Raw genomic sequence first — 26,834 nt, 5'->3', positions numbered from 1 at the left:
TATTGGATAGGAATAATGGGATTCCTTCTAATTGGATAGTGGACATCCTTGTTTTGTCGCTGATTTTAGAGTGAAAGATTTCAGCTTTTGTCCATTTAGTATAATGTTGGCTGTCGGTTTGTCATATATGGCCTTTATCAGATTGAAGTCATAACCATCTATTCCAAGTTTCTGTAGGCTTTTTTAAAATCATGATAAGGTGTTGGATTTTATCAAAAGCTTTTTCTGTGTCTATTGAGTTGATCAATGATTTTTGTTTTTGACTCTGTTGTTGTGGTGTGTTATGTTTATTGATTTGCATATGTTAAACCATCCCTGCATTCCTGGAATAAATCTCACTTGGTTGTGATGTATAATCTTCTTGATAATTTGCTACATTCTATTTGCCATTATTTTATTGAGAATCTTTGCATCAATGTTCATTAGTGAGACTGGCCTATAGTTCTCCTTTTTGGTTGGATCTTTCTCTGGTTTTGGTATCAAAGTAATATTTGCCTCTAGGAATGAGTTAGGGAAGATTACTTCTCTTTCACTTTCATCAAAGAGTTTGAGGAATACTGGCATTAAATCTTCTCTAAATTTCTTGTAGGATTCAGTTGTGAATCCATGAGGACATGGGCTTTATTTTTTGTTGGTAAGTTTTTAATCATGTTTTCAATTTCAATAGCTAATATTGGGTTATTCAAAATTATTGTATCTTCTTGACTGAGTTTTGGTAGTTCATACACTTCTAGAAATCTGTTCAATTCCTCTGTGTTTTCCACCCTATATAAGTAAAGACTTTCATCGTAGATATTCATGATCTTTCAAATCTTCATGGGACCTGTAGTAATTTCTCTTTTCATTCCTTATTGAATGAATTTTACTTTTGTCTTTCTTTTCCTTGATCAGGTTGTACAAGGTTTTATCAATTTTGTTTATTCTCTCAAAAACCAAGATCTTTGATTCACTAATTCTTTGAATTGTTTTTTTAGTCTCAATTACATTAATTTCTGCTCTGATCTTTATAATTTCCTCTCTTCTATGAGCTTTGAGTTTGACTTGCTCTTCTTTTTCTAAAACCTTGAGATGTAGCATTATTTTGTTTATTTGTGCTCATTCTGTTTTCTTGATATGACAATTTATTGCTATATATTTTCCTCTTAGAACCACTTTCATTGCATCCCATAGGTTACAGTATGTTGTATCTTCATTTTCATTGAATTTTAGGCATTGTTTAATTTCTTCTTTAATTTCACCTGTTACTCATTGATTGTTCAAGAGGTTGTTATTTCATTTCCATGTATTTATGCAAGTTTTGCAATTTCTTTTGCCATGAGTTTCCAACTTAAGTGCAAGATAGTCTGGTAATATGCATGGGATAATTTCAATCCCTTTACATTTACTTATGAATGTTTTATAGGCTAATAAACGGTCTATTTTGGAGAATGCCCCATGTGCAGTTTAAAAGAATGTGTGTTCGATGTGGTTGGATGGAACACTCTGTAAACATCTACTAAGCCTGTGTGCTCACAGATATAAGTCTGTTCTGTTATTTCTTTGCTGTCATTTTGTCTAGTTGATCTGTGTCTTTGTGCCAACGGGGTATTACAGTCCCCTATTATAATTGTGTATTTGGTTTTTCATGTCCATTATTATTTGTCTTATATAGTTGGGTGCTCCTGTATTTCGTGCATATATATTTATAATTTTTAGTTTTTCCTCTTGAATTTTTCCACTAACAAATATGTAGTGACCTTCTTGATCTCTTTTGATCAATTTTGGTTTGAAGTTCACATTGTCTGCAAATAGAATAGCTATCCTTGCTTTTTCCTGGGTTCCTGTTGAATGGAATATTATTTTCCATCCTTTGACTTTAGTCTATGAGTTTCTTTTTGAGTTAGATGTGTCTCTCATATACAGCATATTGTGGGATCCTGTTTCTTGATCTATTTTGTATATGTTTCTTTTAAGATTAAGGCCATTTACACTGATGTGCATAACTGATATGCATTGGCTCAACTTTGTCATGTTATTTTCCTGCTGTTGGTTTTCTGCTTTTGCCCCTTATTTAATTGCCTCTCATATCTACTGGTTTCTTTCTGTTATTGTTCTGGAAATCATAGACTATTTTATCTCTATCTAATATGTCTTTCAGTATTCTTTCTAAAGTTTGTTCGGTAGACATGAATTTCTTCAGTTGTTCTTTGTCATGGATGTATCTTGTTTCTCGATTAAATTTCAAAGAAAGTGCTTCAGGGTACATCAATCTGGGTTGAAAGTTGTTTTCCTTCAGGGGTTGAAGCACCCCACTCCAAGCTCATCTTAACTTGAGGGTTTTGCTGAAAAGTCTGTCATGATTATAATGGGCTTTCTTTGACAGGGGAGTTGTGTCTTTTCTCTAACAGCTGTTAATACTCTGTTTACATACTGTATGTCTGGGATCTTAATTATTATATGTCTGGGTGTAGACTTATTTTGGTTGTGACTCTTTGGCATTCTATATGCCTCACTTATCTGCATATCAGATTCCTTCCCCATGTTTGGGAAATTTTCTATTCAGTAAAGAGTTTACCAATATCATTCACACTGATTCCTGTTGATGCCTATTAGCCTTATATTATTTCTCTTGGCATCATCTTGAAGCTGCTGAATTGTCATTTCATGTCGGGAGTTTTTCTTTTTTTTTTTTTTTTTTTTTTTTTTTTTTTTTGGTACCAAGTATTGAACTAATGACCTTGCATGCTTGTCAGTTAGGTGCTCACGCCACTGAGCTAAATCCTCAACCCCTGCTTTGTTGTTGTTTTTTTTTATTTAAAGAGAAAAAAGAAAGGAAAAAAAAACAAAGCAGTAAGAGGGTACAAGTAATACATAATTTCAAGAAACAAATATACAGTAAGAAATCACTAGTTAATAGATTACATATTGTCATCTTAGAAACAGTTGTCCAAATTACAAAATTAAAGCATACAAAGTGGACATTCATACAGTGAGATTGCAGACAGTTGTGTTCCATGATCCAACAAAAACTCAGTAATATAGTTTTCTATCTTGCACACTTAAATATATATGCAGTCATATCTTTTAGACCACTTTCTTTTCCTCCTTTTTTACAATAACAATTACAATTTTTGGGTTTTATTACTCCCACAATTCTTACTACTTTTTTTTCTGAAGAGAATAAAACCAAATGTGATAAAACAAAACAGAGTCAGTTTGAACAGAAGGATGGGCACAGTACATGATGCAAAAATAGAATACCAGGTGATCAAAAAGGGTTACCATTATGCCTTTTGCTATTTTAAAGAGTTGCCCATATCATCAGGTATAATAGAATTGACCAAAACAGTACAGAATAAGACCAATAAAACCTACACTGGAGACCTTACAGGACTTTAAAAGAAGATAATAGTCAAACCATAATGAGCATCATAGTAAATCTTATTGCCTTCACAGTGGTTGCCTATGCCCTCAAACTTGATACTATCAAACAAAATAGAATATAGTAAAATCAGACAGAACAAGATGGGGTGAGCAATACTGGGGTTCAAATCAGGTTAATAGAAAAACAAAAAAGGTACTATAATATATCCCGCTATTTGTTAAATTTAGTTTTTCCTTTAAAAATAAGAAAAAATAAATTAATTAAAAAGGGGGGAGGAGATTGAGATAAAAGAGGAAATAGTAACAGAACAACACAGGTCAGAACAGAACAATTTAAACTTCATTGTGTTTCACCACCAGATAACCTGACATAATAGTAGTTATCATAGTGTCTCTTTCCTTGAATTATTTGAGTATAACTTCATATACTATAGCATCAATCATATCAAGACAGTGTGAAGCCATTCAAGAAAATGTCAGAATTACAGGGTATTTAGAACCAGCTAACAGAAAATGAACAACATTTTCTATATTATCTCTTTGTCTGAAAAATTTTTGTTTATACAATCACATATAGTAAAATATAATAAGATACAACATGTTAAAACCAATGGAAACAGATGGGACTTCAAAACAAGATGATATTAAATCAGCACTAGCTATTATGATGTCTTGTTTTCTTCAAAATAGCTATTCGTACTATCACAGATACTAAAATCGAACAACCCAGATTAAAACCATTCCAATTAATGAGTGAAAACATTATATGGCTTCAAACCAATATAATTGGGAGTCATGATTACCACATACTTTTATGTATTCTTATCATTTCTTACACTAGGGAAACTGTTCGGTATTTATACATGTGAGTTTGATTTATTTCACTTATGAGTATGGTCTCAAGCTGCATCCATTTATTTATAAATATCTCAATGTGATCATTCTTTATAGCTGAGTAGTACTCCACTGTATAAAAATACCACAATTTTTTTATCCATTCCTCAGTTGAAGGACACTTAGGTTGTTTCCAAGATCTGACTATTACAAATTGTGCTGCTATAAACATGGGTGCACATATATCACTGAGGTACGATGCTTTCAGTTCTTCTGGGAATATGCCTAGAACTGGAATAGCTAGGTCAAATGGGGCTTCCAATCCCAGCTTTCTGAAAAATCTCCAGACTAATCTCCACAATGGTTGCACCAGTCTACATTCCCCCCAACAATGCAAAAGAGTTCCTTTTTCCCCACAGCTTCTCCAGCATTTGCTGTTGGTGGTTTTCTTGATCTTGGCCATTCTTTCAGGAGTGAGATGAAATCTCAGTGTGGTTTTAATTTGCATTTCTCTAATGACTAATGATGCTGAAAATTTTTCATGTATTTATTTGCTATTTGTATCTCTTCATCTGACAACTGTGTATTCATCTCAGATGCCCATTCAAAGACCCATTGGGTCTTTGAATTTTGGGTGTCTTATTTTTTTAATTCTTTGTGTGTTTTAGACAGAAGTCCTTTGTCTGAGGGGCAGTTCACTAAGGCTTTTCCCAGTTTGTGGGTTTTCTTTTCACTATGCTGGAGATTTCTTTTGATATGCAGAAACTTTTTAATAAGAGGTGATGCCAGTTATTGATTCTTGGAAGTATTTCCCATGTGGTTTGAGTCCTGTTCATAAATTCTCTACCTACCCCTATGTCTTCAAGGTTTTTACGCAATTTGTCTTCCAATAGATTTATTGTCTCTGTTTTAATATTCAGATTTTTGGTCCATTTAGATTTTATTTTAGTACATGGTGATAGGCATGGGTCTAGTTTTAGTTTTCGGCAAATGGAGAGCCAGTTTTTCCAGCACCATTTATTAAAGAGACTGTCATTCTTCCAGTGAACCTGTTTGGCCCCTTTACCAAAGATAAGGTGGTTGAGTGTGTTTGTAGTTGTGGTTACATCTTCTAATCTATTCCACTGATCTTTGGCTCTATTTTGGTTCCAGTACCATGTTGATTTTACTACAGTTGCTTTGTAGTATAACTTCAAGTCAGGGATTGTGATGCCTCCTGCCTTGCCTTTGCTGCTTAAAAATATCTTTGCTATTCTAGGTCTCTTCTCACTCCAGATGAATTTTAGGAGTGATTTCTTGAGATCTATGAGGTATGTTGATGGTATTTTTTATCAGGATTACATTGAATCTGTATAAAATTTTGGGAAAATATCCATTTTCACAATATTTATTCTTCGTATCCATGAGTAAGGGATATCTTTCCATTTTCTGAGATCATGTTCAATTTCATTTTTCAGTGTATTATAATTTTCCCTGTATAGGTCTTTCACTTCTTTCATGAGAGTAATTCCTAAATATTTCATTTTTTTGGTTGCTAGTGTGAAGGGTGTGGCTTCTCTTATTTCTCTCTCTGTGATTCTGTTGTTAGTATATAGAAATGCTATTGATTTTTGAGTATTGATTTTGTATCCACCTACATTACTGAAATTATTTATTTTATCTAGGAGTCTTTCAATGGAGTTTTTGGGGCTCTTCTATATAAAGTCATCTGCAAATAATGATAATTTAACTTCTTCTTTTCCTATCTTTATGCCTTTTATTTTTCTCTCTTGTCTAATTGCTCTTGATGGTATTTCCAATACTATATTAAATAAGAGCGGTGATAAGGGACATCCTTGTCTTGTGCCTGATTTTGAAGTAAAGGCCTTCAAATTTGGCCAGTTAGTATGATATTGGCTGTTGGTTTGTCATAGACTTCCTTTATTATATTGAGGTAAAGACCATCTATTCCAATTTTTTGCAAGGTTTTTATCATAAATGAATGTTGGACCTTATCAAAAGCTTTTTCTGCATCTATAGAAATGATCATGTGATTCTTTTGGCTCTATTGGTATGGTGTATTACATTTATTGATTTACATATATTGAACCCTGGGATGAATCCCACTTGGTCATGGTGTATGATCTTCCTGATGATTTGCTGCATCCTATTTGCCATTATTTTATTGAGGATTTTTGCATCTGTGTTCATTAGGGAGATTGGTCTGTAGTTCTCTTTTTCAGTTGGGTCCTTCTCAGGTTTTGGTACTAGAGTAATATTTGCTTCCAGGAATGATTTAGGAAGGATTGCTTCCCTTTCAATTTCATTGAAGAGTTTGAGGAGTGTCAGCATTAGGTCTGCTTTGTATTTCTTGTAGAATTCTGCAGTGAATCCGTCTGGGCCTGGGCTCTTCTTTGTAGGTAAGGACTTAATTGCATTTTCAACTTCATTAATAGAAATTGGGTTATTCAGCAGTTTTACATCTTCATGACCTGCTTTGGTACTTCACATGCTTCTAGTAATCTGTCTATTTCCTCTGTGTTATCAAACCTTTGAGAGTAGAGATTTTCGAAATAGGTATTGATGATCTTCTGTATATAGGGTCTGTAGTGATTTCACCTTTTTCATTCCTTATTGCATGAATTTGAGCTTTTCTTCCCTTTTTAAAATAAGGTTGGCTAGGGGCTTGTCAATTTTATTTATTCTTTCAAAGAACCAACTCTTTGATTCATTGATTTTTTTGGATTTTTTTTTAGTCCTTATTGCATTGATTTCTGCTCTGATTTTTATAGTTTCCTTTCATCTTTTGGCTTTAGGCTTGACTTGCTCTTCTTCTTCTAGATGTTTGAGGTGTAACATCAGGTTATTTAATTGTATTCATTCTGTTTTCTTGATGTGGGAACTCAGTGCTATAAATTTTCCTCTGAGGACAGCTTTCATTGCATCCCACAGATTCCCATAAGTTGTATTTGTGTTTTCATTTGTTTGTAGGTATTGTTTAATTTCTTCTTTAATTTCCTCTGTGACCCACTGATTACTGAAGAGTGTGTTATTCAGTTTCCATGTGTTTGTGGGATTTTTGCAGTATCTTTTATCATTAATTTCTAATTTCATAGCGCTATGATCCAATAGCATGCAAGGGATAATTTCAACCCTTTTGCATTTATTTAAATATGTCCTGTGAGTTAATATATGGTCTATTTTAGAGAATGACCCCTGTACTGCTGAAAAGAATGTGTATTCTGTTGTTGTTGGGTGTAATACTCTGTATATGTCCATCAAGTCCATTTGTTCACAGTTCTTTTATTTGTGTGATTCAGTTCTTTTATTTGTTTGATGATTTTCTGTCTGATTGATCTGTCCATTGGTGTCAATGGTGTGTTAAAGTCTCATATTAGAATTGTGTTACTGCTAATTTGGTTTTTCATTTCTGTTAATACTTGTTTTATATAACTGGGTGTTCTGGAATTTGGTGCATATATATTTAAGATAGTTACCTCTTCCTCTTGGAGTTTTCCCCTAACCAGTATGTAGTGACCTTCTTTATCCCTTCTGATCATTATTGGGTTGAATTTGACATTGTCTGCCAACAGAATAGCTACCCCTGCTTTTTTTGAGTTCCTGTTGCATGAATTATTGTTTTCTATCCTTTGACTTTTAGTCTGTGAATATCTGTTGGGAGCCGTGGCACTGTCAAGTCATCAGACGCGGTGATTGCGAGGCCTGTGGGAAAGTACAAAAGCCTGAGCTAGATTACCCCTCTCATCGAGCCCGCCTGTGTGGCACCTGTTTCTTATCACCCCACTAAGTTCCCGCCTCACAGGGTAGTCTGCCTAGCTATTAATCCTATATATAGCCAGTGCCTCCACCCCCGAGAGAGAGAGAGAAGCACAAAAGGAGCCGCGGGGAGCGGACCGGTAGAGGCTTCGGGGGAGACTGAAGCACAAAAGGAGCCGCGGGGAGCGGACTGGTAGAGGCTTCGGGGGAGACTGAAGCGCAAAAGGAGCCGCGGGGAGCGGACCGGTAGAGGCTTCGGGGCAGACTGAAGCACGGAAGGAGCCATGGAGAGCGGACCGGTAGAGGCTTCGGGGCAGACTGTATAAGGAGAGAATAAAGAAAAGCCTGACCACCGCCAGACCTTGTCGTGTGTCTTTCCTGCCGGCCGGGAGCGACATCGACATTTGGTGGCCCGCACGGGGATTGATCAACCCCGAGACGCGGCGGTGGACTGCATTCTCCTACACAGTGCTGCAGCTGCAGGACAGGTGAGTAGAGGATAAGCCTGGGCCCTGGGTGGTGCGCACCTACAGGGTTTGTAGACTCCTCTCAACCTCACGCGTAAGTGGCGGGTTTCTTGGGCCTCACGCGGTGAGTATGAAACATAACACCAGAACTTAAGGTAATAAAAGAGTGTAAAACATAAACATAGAAGTAAAAATAACAGAAGATATATTAAAAATGGGAAACATGCCAAGTAAAGATACACAGCCTTGGTGTTGGTCCTTCGGAGACTCCTAAAGTCCAAGGACCTCAAGGTGGGGCGTAAGACTTTAGAAAATTTCCTTGCAGAGATTGACAGCTTTGCTCCCTGGTTTCTGCCTACAGGGCATGTAAACCTGCCCTCCTGGGAAAAGTTGGGCAGAGACCTTTCCCTAGCAGAACGGGAGGGTAGAGCTTCAGTCTCTGCTCGTCCATTGTGGGAAATGATACACACGTGCCTAAAGAGTGAGGGTAGTTACGGGGGGAGCTCTCAAGAACTTGTAGAAGTACGCGAGGTGTTTGAACAGGCACAGTGAGGAAGCTCCCGAGAAGGGTCCGTCAAGGAGGGCAGAGATACAAAAGAGGAAGCCGAGGCGCGGTTTGTGTCTTTCCGCAGGAATCGGGACGAGAACCAATGTGGGTCCCAGAGGGGTTGACGCGACAAGTCCCTCGACTGAAGATCAGGCCTGTTCCACCAGAGGCCAACCGCAGACCCAACAACAAGATGAGCCCTAAAAGAACTGCAGGACAATCCATTTTTGGGGGCCTGGAACGGCTTGCTCCCCTATGTGCTACCCTTGTATACGCATGGCTCGCTCGCATGGCCTACGACCGCGTTTAAAAGTGACAGGCTTCCCACATTCTCCTCCCTAGACAACAACATGTAGCAGGGTGGGTGAGTCAATGACGGGTAAGAGCGTGCCTCCCCAGCATGACTCAACCTAAGCCAGGCCCTACCCCGTTCCGCTCGAAAGCCGCTGGATTGTTAGATAAATTTCTCTCCGAGGGGATTCGTGGAGAGAAATGAGTGCATGCCTATGTGCAACCAGGTTCCGTCCGGTTCATTCCTGGCCCTAGAAAAAAGGACGAGGGCCTCAGGGCCTTGGTGGACCCTGGGACGGCCGACCAGGGTCTACGCTAAGGGCCTACGGTGGGCCTCAGTTCGGGGCATAGGCCTCTGCACTCTATCCAGGACGGGCTGCGATGCGCGTAGCCATCATTTAAAATAAAATAGGGCGAGATGTTGGGAGCCGTGGCACTGTCAAGTCATCAGACGCGGTGATTGCGAGGCCTGTGGGAAAGTACAAAAGCCTGAGCTAGATTACCCCTCTCATCGAGCCCGCCTGTGTGGCACCTGTTTCTTATCACCCCACTAAGTTCCCGCCTCACAGGGTAGTCTGCCTAGCTATTAATCCTATATATAGCCAGTGCCTCCACCCCCGAGAGAGAGAGAGAAGCACAAAAGGAGCCGCGGGGAGCGGACCGGTAGAGGCTTCGGGGGAGACTGAAGCACAAAAGGAGCCGCGGGGAGCGGACTGGTAGAGGCTTCGGGGGAGACTGAAGCGCAAAAGGAGCCGCGGGGAGCGGACCGGTAGAGGCTTCGGGGCAGACTGAAGCACGGAAGGAGCCGCGGAGAGCGGACCGGTAGAGGCTTCGGGGCAGACTGTATAAGGAGAGAATAAAGAAAAGCCTGACCACCGCCAGACCTTGTCGTGTGTCTTTCCTGCCGGCCGGGAGCGACAAGATGGGTTTCTTGTAGACAGCGTATGGCTGGTTTTGTTTCTTGATCCATTCTGCCAGTCTGTTTCTTTTAATTGGTGCATTGAGACCATTTACGTTAATAGTTATAACTATTATATATTGGTTTATTGTTGACATGTTATGTTTCTGCTGTTGCATCTTTATCTTTCTGTTCTGTTTAATTTTTTAGTGGTTTTTTCCTAAATGTATCTAGGCTGTCTTTCAGTATTCTTTGCAGGGTTAGCTTGGTGATCATGAAGTTCTTCAGTTGTTCTTTGTCATGGAAGTATCTTAATTATCCATTGATTTTGAAGGACAGTTTTTCAGGGTACATCAGTCTAGGTTGGAAATCATTGTCTTTTAGGATCTGAAATACTTCACTCCATGCTCTTCTTGACTTTATTATTTGTGCAGAGAAGTCTGCTGTGATTTTGACAGGTTTTCCTTTATAGGTGATCTGTCTTTTCTCTCTGACAGCTTTTAATATTCTATTCTTTTGTTTGATTTCTGGGATGGTGATTATTATATGTCTGGGTGTAGTTTTATTTTGGTTATGACTATTTGGAGTTCTATATGCTTCACTGATCCTGATGTCGGTTTCTGATCTCATGCTTAGGAAATTTTCAGCTATTACTTCTCTAAATATCCTCTTGCCATCCTTTATGATCTCCCCTTCTTTTTCATTTATCCCTATCAACCTTCTGTTGTTCCTCTTTGTGTCATCTTGCAGGTGTTAAATTGTTATTTACTGATTTCTTGTTATTTTTAAAAGATCTTCCTTTCCTTTTTACTGGCTGCAATCTTGTCTTCAAGGTCTGAAATTCTATTGCCACATTCACTGAGGTGGTTTTTACAACTTTCAATGGAATTTTTGATTTCCTGTATATCTCTTTGCATCTGCTTTATATATTGTTTGTTTCTTATATTGTTCATCCAGGGATTCTATCTTTTTGTTTAGTTCCTTTAATTTTTTAACTGTGTCTTCTTTAGATATGCTCAGCATCTCCTTCATTTCTTCTTTTACCTGCGAGATTATTTCTAGTTTGAATTCCTTTAAGGCTTCCCAGAGTTGCTTCTTTATTTCAGTTACTATTATGTCAGGTATTTCAGGTATGTGGCATGTATTTTCTTCTATATATATGGCTCCTTGGCTTTCTTGGGATGGGCTGGATGTTTGAGATTGCATTTTGGTCTTTCATTTTGTCATTTTCCTATATTTTCGAGCTTCAAGTGTTGTTCCAAGCTTCCCCTGGGTGTGTTGGAAATTGTGTCTTATGTCCTGGATTCCTGGGATTCCTCTTGTAGTGTATCTCCCTCCTTGGGCAGCGAATCCCCTGAATTAAGAGAAGGTTGCCAGGCTCCTCTCAGGTAGGCTTAAGCCTCCTCAAGCTATGCCGCTCCCCCTGTGGCAGCAAAGCTTCCCTCCTCAGCAGGGCTGCTCCCTCCTCTAGGCAGTGCTTTCCAGGCCGAAAGAAGGTCGCAGGTAAGGTTAGAGCAATTTCCTGCAGTTTTGCCCAGTTCCCTCCTTTCAGGTGGGGCAGATGGAGTATGCCCTCCGGGTGAGAGAGGGTGGTCGGCAAGGCTGGAGCGGGGTCCCGCTGCTCAGCCCACTTCACTTTTCCTGGCAGGAGCTGCAGTGTGGCCCCCAGGCAAGAGAGAGCAGTCTGCCAGGCTGGGACGGGGTTCTGCAGCATGTCCCCCAGGCAAGAGACAGAGGTCCGCCAGGCTGGGACAGGGTTCCATGGCTTGGCCCAACTCACTGTTCCTGGCAGGAAGCTGCGGCATGTGCCCCAGGCCCTGCTTTGTTGTTTTTAAAAGTACTGTTCTTTATGATCACTGTGATCCTGTTGTCAAGGTCCAAAATTCTATCCTCAGCTTCATGTAAATGGTTTTGCCAGCTTTCAAGAATATTTTTTTATTTCTTGGATGTCTCTTTGAATTTGTTTCATGCAATCTGTTTGTTTTCTACATTGTTCATTCAAGTTTTCTATCAGTTTCCCATGATCCTGTACTTTTTTTATCTACTTACTCTCTAGCTATGCTGAGCAACTTCTTTACTAAGATTGTCATTTCTGTCTTTACATAAGAAACTATTTCTAATTTGATTTCCTCTATAGCCTCATGGATTTGTTTCTTTACTTCACTTGCCATATTTTCAGAGGTTTCAGGTGGATGACTTTTAAAGTCCTCTATTTCAGTATCTCCTGTACCTGCTCCTGGTGGACTAGATGTTTGAGACTGCATTTTCCTTTTTTGTTTTGTTGTTTTCACCATTCAGTCTAATATTGGGTCTTTCAACACTACTAGTCTCACTTGTCAGTAGTGTGTATCTTAGGGTCCTACTGTGTGGTTGATGTTTGTCTGATTGTTGAGCACCACAATGTATAGAAGGGCCAGCCACCTGAATTCCTCCTGCAGAGCCTGTTGGGTGAGTCCTATATTCTTCTTGGGCTCATTAGCCTAGGAGTATTGATGTAAGTCAACCCTTAGTTCCCACTGTTACTATGTCTTCAGATTGTTCCAGACCTCACTGTCTATAGTGTTTGTCTCGGCTGGGACCCTACTGTGTCACTGGGTGTCTCACAAACTCTTTTAAATTTCTCCAGGTTCAGGGAGGCCTTATTGTCACACTGCTCAGCCCATGTGATATCCTCTGTGTGGAAGGACTCACTCACACTCTTGCCAAGCTTGCCAAGTTCCTACAGCTGGAGAGAGTTTACCCACTGAAGACCTCTATTTTAGAGGCAAACTCACCACACTGATGGAAGCCTGCTGAGGTCCTCTGTTTGGATGAGGGGTTACCGAGTCTCCCATCAGCCCAGCAAGGTTAATCTACTGCAGTTCAACATTCTGGGAGGAGAAGGGGCAGCCAAAGATCAACAGTGATACTAAGTCCAGGAGGTGGGGGGCGTCCCTGAATGGTTGGGGGATGTGAGTGTGGAAGTGGCCTGCTTTCCAGCCTGGAGGTTTGGGTCCAAAGGCTCGGTTGAAATTCTATTTTTTAAAAAGTGATTTTTGAAGAATACCTTGAAAATGTGCAGTAGAATCCCAGAAGGGGCACAAGTAGTTACTCATGGTGGAGATGCAGGTAGAGGGACTCTGACTGGTTCTACAGCTGGAAAGACTTCCAGCAGTGATGTGAAGGGATAGAATTCTACTCTTTACTTATGGTGAACATGAAAGCTCAGAAGAATGAGAAAATGGAAAAGTCATCAGCAAGAAGCAAATTATTGTCAAACTATTTCTAATTTCAATGTATCAGAAATACACTGAGAAAGCAGTGATATAAACAAACGCACAGCGCCTTCCTACTCCACTGCCTTCATAATTAGAATCATGCTTCTTCAAGGGCTCCTGCTCTAGTTGAAGAGCAGAGGCCGAATGACTGAAATTGAGCTTCTGTACACTCTTAAAGAAGTGACTCAGTTTCCTGCAGCCAACATGGTTACACATCAGTTCATTGCCCATTTTCTAATAGTGCTGACACAATTTCTTAGTGGGGTCCTCACAAATCATTTCACTGGGGAGGTGAACATGGTAGACTTCATCAAGCAGAAGTAAAGGCTCTTTCGGATCTGTTCATTTCTTGCCTGGTGATTTTGAGGATTTGAACCAAGTTGCTTACCCTCCTGGAGCACAGATAATGAAGCCTTGTTGTAAGGACAGAAGCTGAAGACAGCAAGTCCTTGTTGGTTTCTGTGAGCATATTCACTGTGTCCATCTCGCAGAGCACCTGGATGTGATGGTGACACTCCAGAACAACAGAGCAAAAGGATGACAGAGCCAAAGGAGGAGAAGATAGGAGATCTGAGATCTGAAGCCTCCTTTTCCATCTTCCTGAATTGCACACCTAGGTCGGACAATGGCATGACATGATGTTTCTTTCCACATGTGTGCACTTAACCTCAGGTCCTTCCTTGGTTGGTAGCCTTTTGGTCCTCGAACCACGTGGCCAGTGAGACAATGGCAGTGGTTTAGAGGGGTTGGAATGTCCTACAGGTGCTTGACCTCAGAGATGCATTTCCCGCAGGACTGGCTGAAGATTTTGGAAACTAGGAGGATCACACATTTCCCAAGAAAATATAAAGCCACTTTACTTTCAGAAAAGTCGATAAAATAACACATGTTCTCAATTTAGCTTTTAATTTGGGTTCTAGTGAGATGATGTATAAATTGTGTGAAATTTAGATTTACCAATCACCAATAGTAAGGATTCCAATTCTCATCTTCAAATCCCAGACATACAGCTCAAGAGAAATTGCTTCTTAGAGTTGAGATGTCCTTTCTGCCTGTGGGAGTCACAGTGCTGTGTCTCCTCAGAGCTTGAACTTGATTTCCCAGGGAACAAAGATGCACCCCTACTTTCTATCCCTGGTGCACGGACCCTGCCTCTTGTAGCCAGCACTGGGAAGGGCTACAGGTGGCCCAAAGTTCAATATTGCTCCTCTTGGGAAGGAACAATGGAGAAGTACTATTGTACTCACATCCGGAGCTCAGCCAGCACTTGCTCTGTGAACCCAGGACGTGAGTTCTGCAGGTGAGCAGAGAGAGTGCGAGCAGCTTCACACATCCAGGGAGAAATCTGTAATCATAAAACTCTCCTGGACTCTTTATCCTCAGATACCAGATTGTGATTCCATTTCATGCCTCTTTGCTCTAATGGAGCTAGTCAGCAGCATAAGTGAGAGGCATGAATAAGTTTGTACACTTTAATATCACCATGAGTTTTAATGAAGAAAAACCACAGAGTATCATAAGCACTCTAAAAACATAACCACTGTCTGCTTCCTTTGAAATACATTTCTTGCAGAAACGTGACCTCGCTGCTGTGCTGCTGGGTGTTGTGAGCAGCACTAGCTGCTCTATTTTAAAAGCAAGACAGTCTCAGCCTTTGTCTTTCTGGAGCCCCCTTTATCTGGACTCAGAAGTCCTGAAAATTGTTTCTGTCCTGGTGTCACCTAGGAGCAGTTTGGTATCTATCAATCCTCACTCAGCACTGTCCCTACCCTGAGCTTTTAGTAAGAGTGCCTGTCAACTGAGCATGCTTGATAGTGTGTGCCTCTAATTTAAGTACTGAGTGAGGCTGAGGCAGGAGGATTGCAAGTGTGAACTTAGCCTGGACAATTAAGAAACATGGCGTTACCTTCTCAAAATATTAAGAGTGTGGATTTTGTTGAGTACAAAAGCTCCTGTTTAAATCTTTAGCATCTTAGGAATCAACAAAGCAAATGTATATGAGTAGACAGAAAAGAAGGAAGCAAACAAGAAAGGAAGGAAGGAAAGGAGTGAAGGAAGGGTGTGTGTAGGGTTTATGGCAATAGCTGTGGGCTAGACACAGCTTGGGTGTCTTTTCAGGAGCCTGTGCCGAAGTTCATCCTTGTTATGGATAAGAAGGAAGAAATTTAATTCCCCTGTTGTTAAAGGGGAATTAAGAGAGTTTACAGTGAGGTGAGTCATCAGAGCGGGGCCATGAGGAGCCCTGCTGGCTTCTGGAGAAGAGCGCCAGGCATGGAGTAGGCACAGGGGTGCTCTGCCCTCTCTCCCCTGTTACCTGGAAGCAGATGCAGCCCTGCTCTGGGACCAGAACTGTGAGCAAGAAAACCCTGTGACCCTGGGAACACCGTGGTCTGCAGGAAGGAGACAGGAGGAGCCAGGACAAGGCAGGCCTGGACCTCATCAGTACTGCAGCCAGAGGATGTCCTGTGCTGTCCACCTGCCTTCCACGCCCTGTGTGCCCAGGAGCTCAGTGTTACAGTACAGTCAGCCTGGCTTCCAGAGAGGGTTTAGAACAGAGTGTCAGCCAGGAGCCAGCCTCTCCCTGAAGGGGGACCCACAGGGCCCTTAGGCTTTCAGAGAGGAGCCCCAACCTGTGCAATCTCCAGTGGGACAGCAGCCCTGCAGTGCCTGACACAGGAGTTCTCCACAGTCTGCAGTGACTAAAAGTTTGACATCATCTGACAAGTCTAAACCTGGGGGATTTTATTGTTAGGTCTGGTGGGCCTTGGGTCAGTGGTCAGCAGTTGCCCCCTCCCTGGACCCATGTCTCTCTCTAACTCAGGCAGAGGATGAGGAGCGAGGAAAGTCCATGGCAAAGAGAGGGAACTTCTCTTGTGGGTATTGCTGGAAGGTGTAGAAGCCACCCTGAGGAAAGAGCAGGGTCGCAGAGGTTCCACCATACCAAATCCGGGTCAGGGGTTCTCTTTTGTGGGATAGATTTCTTCTGGGGTGTGGACACTTGGTCGATTGGGTTTGGGGCTTGTGGATAGAGGTTCCGCTTTCTGGGCTGAAGGGAATTTTTTAGAGCAGATTGTTTGTGGATGTTACAGACGGAAGAGAAATTCCAGGGTGAGGGTAACTTCTACAGACACAAGTTACACCCAAAGGGACACCCCATCATGACACTGCTGTCCATCCTGTCCCTCTAGTTTTGCCACTTCACTGTGGCCATTTTGAATTTTTTTCAAATTGTCATTTGCAAGCTTCCTCTTTGTGATCTGTACTTTGATTGCTGGCACCTACCTGTCTACACTCTGTCATGTTAATTTCGGCAAATCCTAAACTGAAACAAAATACAAAGAAGTTCCTGCTCTGTGTTCAGTGCAGTCCATCCATTAAAAGGACTTATATCAACTAAAGGATCTAGGAGTCAATGGCTTCCCCGCGTCTGTCTCCCATCACTCACCCAATAAATGTGTGTCTATCAATATCCTGTTCCTCATGGCAGTGCTGTGGTGATTTCATCCTCCTACCCTGTAGTCTCTCTTCCAGTGAGGCACAACCAGTAAGTGAGAGGTCCTGCAGGTGTCCCCATCTGCTTGACCTCAGAAATACATTTCCTGCTGGGCGGGCTGAGGATTTTGGAGAATAAGAGATTTGTATATGTTTCCAAAGCAAATTCAAAGTCCCTTTGCTTTCAGGCCCAGATGTCGCACATCTAGTAACTCATGGTATAGAAGAACTTTGAGATGATCTCACTGGTTCTTCAGCTGAGAAGACATTCAGCAGTCATGTGAAGGGATCCTATTCTGCTATTTGCCTATGGTGACCAGGAAAGCTAAGAAGAGCTACAAAATGCAAAAGCCATCAACAAGAAGCAAATTATTGCTGGGCTGTCTCTTCCTTATTTGAATGCTTCAAAACTAAATTGAGAAAGCAGTGTTGGAAACAAATTCACACTGTCTCCCTGCTCTACTGAGTTCATGATTAGAAATCTGCTCCTCCAAGGGTTCCTGCTCTAGCCGAAGGACTGAGAGAGTGAAAGATTGAAACTGTCCGGACATCTACACATCCTCAGAAGTGAGTGATTTTCCTCCTCCCAGCATGGAAATGCATCAGTTAGTTATCCATTTTCTCATAGTAGTGACACAGGCTCTTGCTGGGGTCTTTTCAAATGGCATCATCATGGTGGTGAACGTGATAGACTTTTTCAATCACAGACAGATGGCTCCTTTGGATCTGCTCCTCTCCTCACTGGCGACTTCACGGATTAGTCTACAGATATTCATCTTCCTGGCACATCTGAGTCTTGTTTCCATCATAAAACAATCAGCATTTGAGAATCTTATTAAAATTTTTATGTTTATAAATATTTGGGAGATTTGGTTGGGCACATGGCTTGGTGTTTTCTACTGTGCCAAGATCAGCACCATCTCACATCCTCTGTTCTTCTGGATGAAGAAGAGGATTTCCAAGTTGGTGCCCTGGCTGATATTGGGGTCCACATTGTATGCATCCATGAGTGCTGGCATCCCTGGAAAACATGCATGGATGGTTACCCAAAAATTTATAGTAAATTTTTTCTTCACAAATGCAACTCTTGCCAATGAAATAGACAGTGAACCAATTTCTATTTTGATTTTTCTTTTTACAGTACCACTAATTATCTTCCTCATTGCAATTCTGGTCTTGATTTTCTCCCTGGGGAGACATGCCCAGCACATGAGAACTGTGGCTACAGGAACTTGGGATCCCGGCAGGGGCGCCCACATCAGGGCACTGCTGTCCATCCTGTCCTTCCTGATCCTCTACTTCTCCCACTACGTGATGGCCATTTTGCTGTTTTTCCAACCATTGCAGTTTGGAAGTTTCCTCTTCGAGTTGTGCAGCTTGGTAATTGGCATCTACCCATCTATACACTCTGTCATCTTAATTTTAGGAAATCCTAAACTGAAGCAAAATGCAAGGAAGTTCCTGCTCTGTGGTCAGTGTGGTCAGTGAAAAGGATTTAGACTTAAGAGTCAATGACTTCCCTGTCCCTGTCTCCCCTCACTCCCCCAAGAAGCATTTTAGTCACAAATATACAATTCACTGTCACAGCCTTTCTGTCCTGAGGCAAGGATACAGATTTTTCTGACTCCACCAAAGGTGACATCTATCTGTAAAGTGCAACAAATATCTCTAGACTTCATCTATGTCAGAATTTTGGTTGTGACATGACACTGCCATCTTGCAAGATACATAGGACAGGAATCTTTGCATACAGTATCTTTCAATTTGAAGAAAAGCCATAATTTTCTCAAAGTTGAAGGTATTGAAGAGAAAGAGAAGTCCTTTTTTGAACTTTGACCTCCAAAAGACACAGAACGATACAGCACCTCTGTCTGTAGGGTGTCTAGTTTCCAATGTTTTATCTGAATCAAGTGGGCTGATTGTTCATCCCTGGACTGTCCACATATGATTCGTGTCCCCTTTCATGGAGTCACAGAGAATTGAGCTCTTCTTAGACTAGGAAGGAAGCTGAGGACAGAGAGCCCTTCTCAGTTGCTGTGAACATATTCATTGTGTCTGTCTTGTAGACAACACAGATGTATTGGTGGTACTTCCTAGGAATGGAAGAAAAGGCAGAGAGGTGGAGGACAAGGAGGTGGAGGAGGAGGAGGAGGAGGAGCTGAGCGGTGGTGGCTCCTTCCCCATCTCCCCTAATTGTGTAACTTGGGCAGACAGTGGCTGGCAAGGTGTGTCATTATACTTTTGTGCACTTGGCTTAAGGAACTTCCAGTGGCTGATGGAGATTTGGTTCTCCTACCATGCGTGTTGTCTTCCTAGAGAGTAAACACCAGCAGGTGAGAGGGGCTGAAATGTCCCCATCCCCTTGATCTCAGAGATGCGTTTCCTGTGGGCTGGGTAAGGGTTTTGGAAACCAATAGATTCCTACATGTTCCCAAAGCCAATTCAAGGCCCCTTGGGTTTCAGGAAAGCCAGTGAAATTGGAGATGTTTTTAAGTTTAGCTGTTACTTTGGGTTCCTGTGTGATGATATAAACTGTAGATTTAAATTTGCCAATCACCAGAGTTAAGGATTCAAATGCGGATACACGAATCACAGATATGACAGTCAGAAGAGCTGCTTTAGCAGGACAGGTGACGCGTGTGGCTCTGGCCGTGGGAATCGGTGTTCTCTGTCTCCCCACAGCCTGAAGCTGATTCTCTAGGGAGCAAAGTTGCAGCCCCCACTTCCTGTCCCTGGCTCCCAGTCCCTCCCTCAGGTACCCAGCTCTGGGAATATTGCTCCTGTTGGGAAGGAACAGTGAAGCCGCACTCTTGTTCTTCTGACATCTGCAGCTCAGCCAACACTTGCGGTGTGAACCTGGGACGTGCGTTCTGCAGGTGGGCAGGGAGAGTGGGAGCAGCTTCACACATCCAGGGAGAAATCAGCGCAGACTTTGCTTCTCAGATACCAAATTAGCATTCCATTGCATGTACCTTGGCTCCAAGAGTGTTAGTTAATAGCACAACTAGAAAAGTAGGACTTTGTGCCTATGTACATGACCGAGATTTGTAACTAAGTAAAGCCACAAGTGATAATAAATAAAAATATTTTTGCCATCTGTTTTCTTCAAAATAAATTTCGTGCAGAAATGTGGCTTTGCTATCAGGCCACTGGGTGTTGCGCATTGTTGTGAAATCAGAAGGGTCTCATTCTTGTCGCTCTCAAATCCTCTTTTTGTGGAATCAGCACTACTGCCAAATTGTTTTTTCCCTCCTCTCATCAAGCAGTAGTTAGACCTCTATCCTGCATGGCTTATCTTCTGCTTTTAGAAATGGGGCCTGTTAGTTAAGTGTGGTAGCCCATGCCTATAATTCTAGCACTCTGGGAGGCTGAGGCAGGAAGACTGCAAGTGTAAGCTTACCCTGTGCATACTTGGCATTGAGGGATACACTGATCAAAAGGACTTTGTAGAGACTGCAGATGTAGGACAGTGTAAAGATTCCAGGTAAAATCTCCAAGACCACTGGAAAGAAAAGGAAGAGAAAGACTCAGAGAGAAAGGAAAGAAAGGGAGAGACAGACAGAGACAGAGACAGAGGCAGAGAGAGAAACCAAAGACAAGCACAAAAAATGGAGGGAAAAATGGAAGGTAGGATGGAAGAAAGGAAGGAAAAATGAGAGAGAAAGAAAGAAAGAAAGAAAGAAAGAAAGAAAGAAAGAAAGAAAGAGAAAACAGTGTAAAATAAGGAAGGGGGAAAATGAGGCAGAGTGTTGTGAAGGAAGGTATAAAGGGCGTGAGCAGAGTTCATGGCGATGGCTGCAGTCTGGACGTGGCTTGGGTGTCCCTCCAGGTGCCCGTGCTGAACTTCTTCCTTGCTACGGGGAAGCAGAAGGAAGAAACTTAACCCACGTGCAGTTTAGAGGGGAACCTGCAGGGGAGTTTGCAGCAGGCGAGTCATCAGAGCGAGGCCCCTGAGGAGTCCTGGTGGCATGGGGAGAACAGGGCCAGGTGTGGAGCAGGCACGGGGTGCTCTTGCTTCTCTCCTGTTACTCAGATACACATGCAGCGCTGCTCTGAGACCCAAATCATGAGGAAGCAAAGACTGTTTGTGGGAACTCCACAATCAGCCGTAAGGCAACAGGAGGCGGCAGGACAGGCACTCACTCAGAGGCATCCTGTGCTGTCCACCTGCCCTCCCCGCCTTGTGCCCAGCTCAGTGTTGCGGTGCAGTCAGCCTCGCTTCCAAGAGGGCTTTGGGACAGAGATTAGGCCAGGAGGCAGCCTCTTCCTGCAGAGGGACCTGCAGGGACAGCACTTAGCACTGCAGAGAGGAGCCCAGAGCTGTGCCCTGCCTTGTGAGACCCCAAGTCTCCCACAGTTCACAGTGACTAAAGGTGGTGACATTACCTGAGAAGTGGTACCACTTGTGTGGTACCATCCAGGGGGCCGGGGGTCAGTGGTCAGGAACCGAACCCTCCCTGGGCCTGTCCCTCTCTCTGACATGGGGAGACGAAGAGGGTTCAGGGAAGGCCAGTGTGAAGCAAAGGTATTCTCCCTGTGGGTATTGCAGGAAGCATTAGGAAGCTGCCCCAAGGAAGGAGTGGGGAGCTCAACCTGCAACAATGTGAAATCTGGGACAGCAGTCCTGTTTTATGGGACAAGGTCCAGTCTTCACTTCCTTAGGGTAGACACTTGATTGATTGGGTTTGGGGCTTGTGTATTATAGGAGAAGTTTCCAGAGCAAGTGGTTTTGCAGACATTACTCACGGAAGGCAAATTTTGGGGTGAGGGTACAGTTTGTCACAGACAAAGGTGTGACCAGCTATCAGTTCTGAACCACAAAGTTGTTTGGAAATTGTTTCGAGCTCATCACCCCAGAGAGCCTGCATTTCCACCTTCTAAAAAGGGCTTTTTACCCTCTTGAGGTTTCATTTCTCATCCTATGGTATATAGAGACATTTAACACACGGTATGGCAATAATCTGAATATTAAAATGTTGAACACTGCAGTTCTAAAAGTCTCCCAACAATAACTGCCCTCACTCAGGCTCACACTGAGGAGAGCTCCAGTGCTCTCTCTCAGCCTGTAGCCCTTAATGCTTTGTTTTTGTATTGAGTGGAACTTTGTGTTGTGCCCCGTATATTTTATTATATAACTACTTTAAATTTCAGGAGGTTCCTCATTTTCTCAGACTTTTATTTTAGAGAATTGCTATATGGTTATCTTACATTTCTGGCTGATGGGTATTATTTTAGTGGAAGTGAATTTTTGTTGATTTTTGAGGAATACCTTGATAATGTGAAGTAGAATCCCAGGAGAGGCACAAGTAGTTACTCGTGGTGGAGGTGCAGTTTGAAAGGCTCTGGCTGGTTCTCCGGCTGAGCAGACTTCCGGGCAGTTATCTAAAGGTATCCAATTCCACTATTTGCTTATGGTGACCAGGAAAGATAAGTAGAAGTAGAAAATGCAAAAATCATCAGCAAGAAACAAATTGTTACCTGACTATCTCTCCTTATTTGCATGTCTCAGAACTAAGTAAGAAAGCTGTGATATAAACAAAAGCTCACCATCCTCCTGCTCCACTGCCTTGATGATTAGAGTCTTGCTCTCAGTGATCCTGCTCTTGCTGAAGAACAGAAGTTGAAGAATTGAAGCCCGCTGAAGATCTAAACATCTTTTAAGATTCTTCTCCTCCCACCATGGTAACACATCACTTCATTATCCATTTTATTATAGCAGTGACACAATTTCTTACTGGGGTCCTTGCAAATGGCTTAATCATGGTGGTGAACATGGTGGACTTCGTTAAGCGGAGGCAGATGGCTCCTCTGGACCTGCTTCTTTCCTGCCTGGCGACTTCCCGGATTTGTGTCCAGCTGACCTTCTTCCTTGAGCACCTGGTTCTTCTCTCCTTTATAAATGAGTCTGTATTTCATAAGGCTTATGTGGTTTTCATGTTTGTAAATGACTGGGGGCTCTGGATGGCCACGTGGCTTGGTGTTTTCTACTGTGCCAAGATCGCCACCATCCCGCATACCCTGTTCTTCTGGCTGAAGAGGAGGATTTCCAGGTTGGTGCCCTGGCTGATCCTGGGCTCTACACTGTACGTATCTGTCACTACTGGCATTCAGATAAAATATACATGGAATGTTACCCAAAACTTATTGGTTAAGTTTTTCTCCAGAAATACAACTGAAGTCACCGAGATATATATTATGTCACGCTCACTTTTTTTAATTCATCTTACCGTGCCACTGATCATCTTCCTCATAGCTGTTCTGCTCTTGACCTACTCCCTGGGGAGACACATTCAGAAGCTGAGAACCATGGCTGTGGGAACGAGGGACCCCTGCGGCCCCTTCATAGCACTGCTGTCCATCCTGTCCTTCCTGATCCTCTACTTCTCCTACTATGTTGTGAACATTTTGAACTCTTTTGAAGTACTGCGGTATGGAAGCTTCCTGTTTGTGTTTTGCACCTTGCTGACGGGCTCCTACCCATCTGTACACTCTGTCATCTTAATCTTAGGAAATGCTAAGCTGAAACAAAATGCAAAGAAGTTCCTGCTCTGCGGTCAGTGTGGTCACTGAGAAGAATTTGTATCAGCTAGTAGTATCTAGGAGTCAACAGCTTCCCTGGTGTCTATCTCCTGTCACTCACCCAATAAGCATCCTTTTCAAAAAATCTGTAGCCCCTCATTTTAACCCATCCATCCTAAGACACCTTTAAAGACCTGCTACCTTTAGAACAGTGTACATTCGTCTGTAAAGCACAAAAACTGTCCCTGGGTTTCATCTGTGTCAGAGATCTGCTTGCAATATGGAGCCACTATCTTGCAAGATAAATAAACAGGGATCCTTATGCATGACGTCTTCCGAGTGTGTGAATAACTACAGTTCTCTCATAGTTGAAAGTCTTGAAGAGGAAGAAAATCACTTGCTTGAGCTTGTGACATCAGAAATACACAGGGTTCTGTATCACCACTGTCAGTAAGATGTCTGGCTCTTTATTACTTATCTGCCGCACGTTGCTGATAGTGCTTGCATTGTCTGCCTGCAGATGATTTCTGTTCTGTTTATTGGAGTCACAGATAATGACACTTTTCTTAGACTGGAGAGAAGGCTGAGGGCATGGAGACCTTCTAGATCCCGGTGAGTGTATTCACTATGTCCATCTTTAAGAGAACCTAGAAGTCCTGGTGAAACTTTCTAGCAACTGATAAAAAGTCTGACAGGTGGAGGAAAAAGAGGAGGAGAAGAGAGAGAAGTTGTGATGTGAAGCCTCCTTTTCCACCCCCCCCCAATTGTGCACTTGAACAGACAGTGGCTGCCAAGGTGTGTCATTGCACACTTGTGCACTCCATTTCAGGAGTGTCCAGTAGCTGGAGTGATTTGACCCTCCTGTCATGTGGCCTGTCTTCCCAGAGAGTAGGTGGGAAGGCCTGGAGGTGTCCCCATCTGCTTGACCTCAGAGATGCATTGCCTGCTTAGCTGGCTGATGATTTTGCAAATGAAGAGTTTCATGTATATTTCCAAGAAAATTAAAAACCTCTTTGCTTTTAGCCAAATATATGCAATAAGAGATGCTCTCTAAAGTTTTACTGTAAACTTTGGTTCATGTGTGATGGTGTAAACTGTGTTAGATTCAGATTTACCAATCACCAGTGGTAAGAATCCAAATTCTGTGCTTTGCATCCCACACAGGCATCTCATAGAGGATTTGCTTCAGAAGAGCTGAGATCTCCTTCTTGCTATGGGCATCAGGGTACTCTCTGTCTCCTAAGGCTTGGACCTGATTCCCCTTCGAGCAAAGGAGCAGCCCCCACTTCCTATCCCTGGCTCAAGTCCCTCCCTCAGATACCCAATTCTGGGAAGAGCCCAGTGTCCCAGAGTTGAATATTGCTCCCCGTGGAAAGGAACACTGAACACACACTGTATCCTTCTCACATTTGCAGCCCAGCCAACACTTGCTGCGTGAGCCCTGGATGAGTCCTGCAGGTGAGCAGAGAGAGTGGGAGCAGCTTCACACATCCAGGGAGAAATCTATAACCACAAAACTCCCTGGACTCTTTGTCCTCAGATACAAGATTGTGATTCCATTTCATGACTCTTTGCCCTAATAGAGCTAGCCAACAGCATAAGTGAGAGGCATGAATAAGTTTGTACACTTTAGTATCACCACGAGTTGTAATGACAAAAAACCACAGAGAACAGTAAGCACTCTAGAAACATAACCACTGTCTGCTTCCTTCGAAATACATTTTTTTTATTTAAAGAAAAAAACAAAACTAAACGAAGCAAGACAGTAAAAGGCTAGAAGCAACACAGAATTTCAAGAGAAAAAACATACAGTAAGAGTTCACCAGTTAATATATCACACATTGTCAACTTACAAACAGCTGTCCAGATTACAAAATTAAAGCATACAAAGTGGAGATTAACACAGTGAGATTGCAGTCAGTTCTGTTCAATGATCCAAGAAAAACTCAGCAATATGGTTCTCTTTCCTACACATTTAAATAAACTTGCAGTTATATCCTTGAGATCACTTTCCTTCCTCTCTTTTTTACACTAACAATCGCGCATTTTAGTTTGCATTACTTCCACAGTTTTTTTTAAGGGTACAAGTTATACAGATTTACAGAAAAAAAATAAACAGTAGGAAATCACTAGTTAATGGATTACATATTGTCATCTTAGAATAATTGTTCAAGTCACAAAATTAAAGCTTGTAAAGTGGACATTCCAACAGTGAGACTGCAAACAGTTCTGTTCAATGATCCAACAAAACTCAGTGATATCATTATCTATCTTATACACTTAAATATACATGCAGTTATATCGTTTAGAGCACTTTCTTTCCCTCTCTTTTCTACAATGACAATTACACATTTTGGGTTTTGTTGCTCTCACAGTTCTTATTACTTTTTTGGAAGGGAGTAGAACCAAATGTGACATAACAGAACAGAGTCAATCAAATCAAAAGGGTAGACATAATAGATAATGTAAAAGCATAATACAAGGTGATCAACAATGGTTACCATAATGCCTCCCGCTATCTCTAATAGAATTGCCTATACCATCTGTTATAATAAAATTGAACAAAACAGTAAAGAATGAAACCAACAAAACCAAAACATTGGAGACATTATAGGTCTTCAAAAATAGATAATAGTCAACGAGAATGGATGTCATAATGAATCTCACTATCTTCACAGCTGTTGCCTAAACTTTTGAACCTGATACTATCAAGCAAAACAGAATAGGGGGACATAAGTCAAAAACAAGATGGTGAGAGTAATACAGGGCTTTAAATCAAGATAATGGAAAGTCAAAGTGGGTTACTATAATATATCCTGCTATTTTTTATTTATTTTTCCCTTAATTAAAAGGATAAAAATAAAAAAGTAAATGATGAAGTGGGGATTGAGATAAAAGAGGGCGTAACAGCAAAACAGTGCAGATCAAAACATAACCACTTAAGCAGAATAGTGTTTCACCACAAGATAATCCTGACCTAAAAGTAGTTACCATATTGTCTCTTTCCTTGAAATCTTTGAGTATAACTTTGTATACTGTAGCATCAAATATATCAAAACAATATAAAACCATTTAAGAGAATGAGAACATTACAGGGTATTTAGAATCAACTAACAGAAAATGAACAATGGTTTCTGTATAATCTCGTCTTTAAAAGTTTTTGCTTATACTATCATATATAATAAAATCCAATAAGATACAACCTGTTTAGACCAATGGAGACAGAAGAACAAAAGCTTGATGAGACTTCAAAACAAGATGATACTAAATCAGTATTACCTATTAAGATGTCATTTTCTCCAAAATAGCTGTTCCTATCATCCAATCTTCTCTGCCTCATTTCTGTTGAGCTCTTTTTCTGTCATTAGTTGTCAGTTTATCTTCTTCATGTTGTTTTCTGCTCCATTCAT

The sequence above is a fragment of the Cavia porcellus genome, unplaced genomic scaffold, assembly GCF_034190915.1.
Source record: "Cavia porcellus strain 051 isolate PalLab524CR breed Dunkin Hartley unplaced genomic scaffold, mCavPor4.1 scaffold_11, whole genome shotgun sequence".
In the NCBI taxonomy this organism is placed as follows: domain Eukaryota; kingdom Metazoa; phylum Chordata; class Mammalia; order Rodentia; family Caviidae; genus Cavia; species Cavia porcellus.
This window is presented reverse-complemented; position numbering follows the sequence as displayed.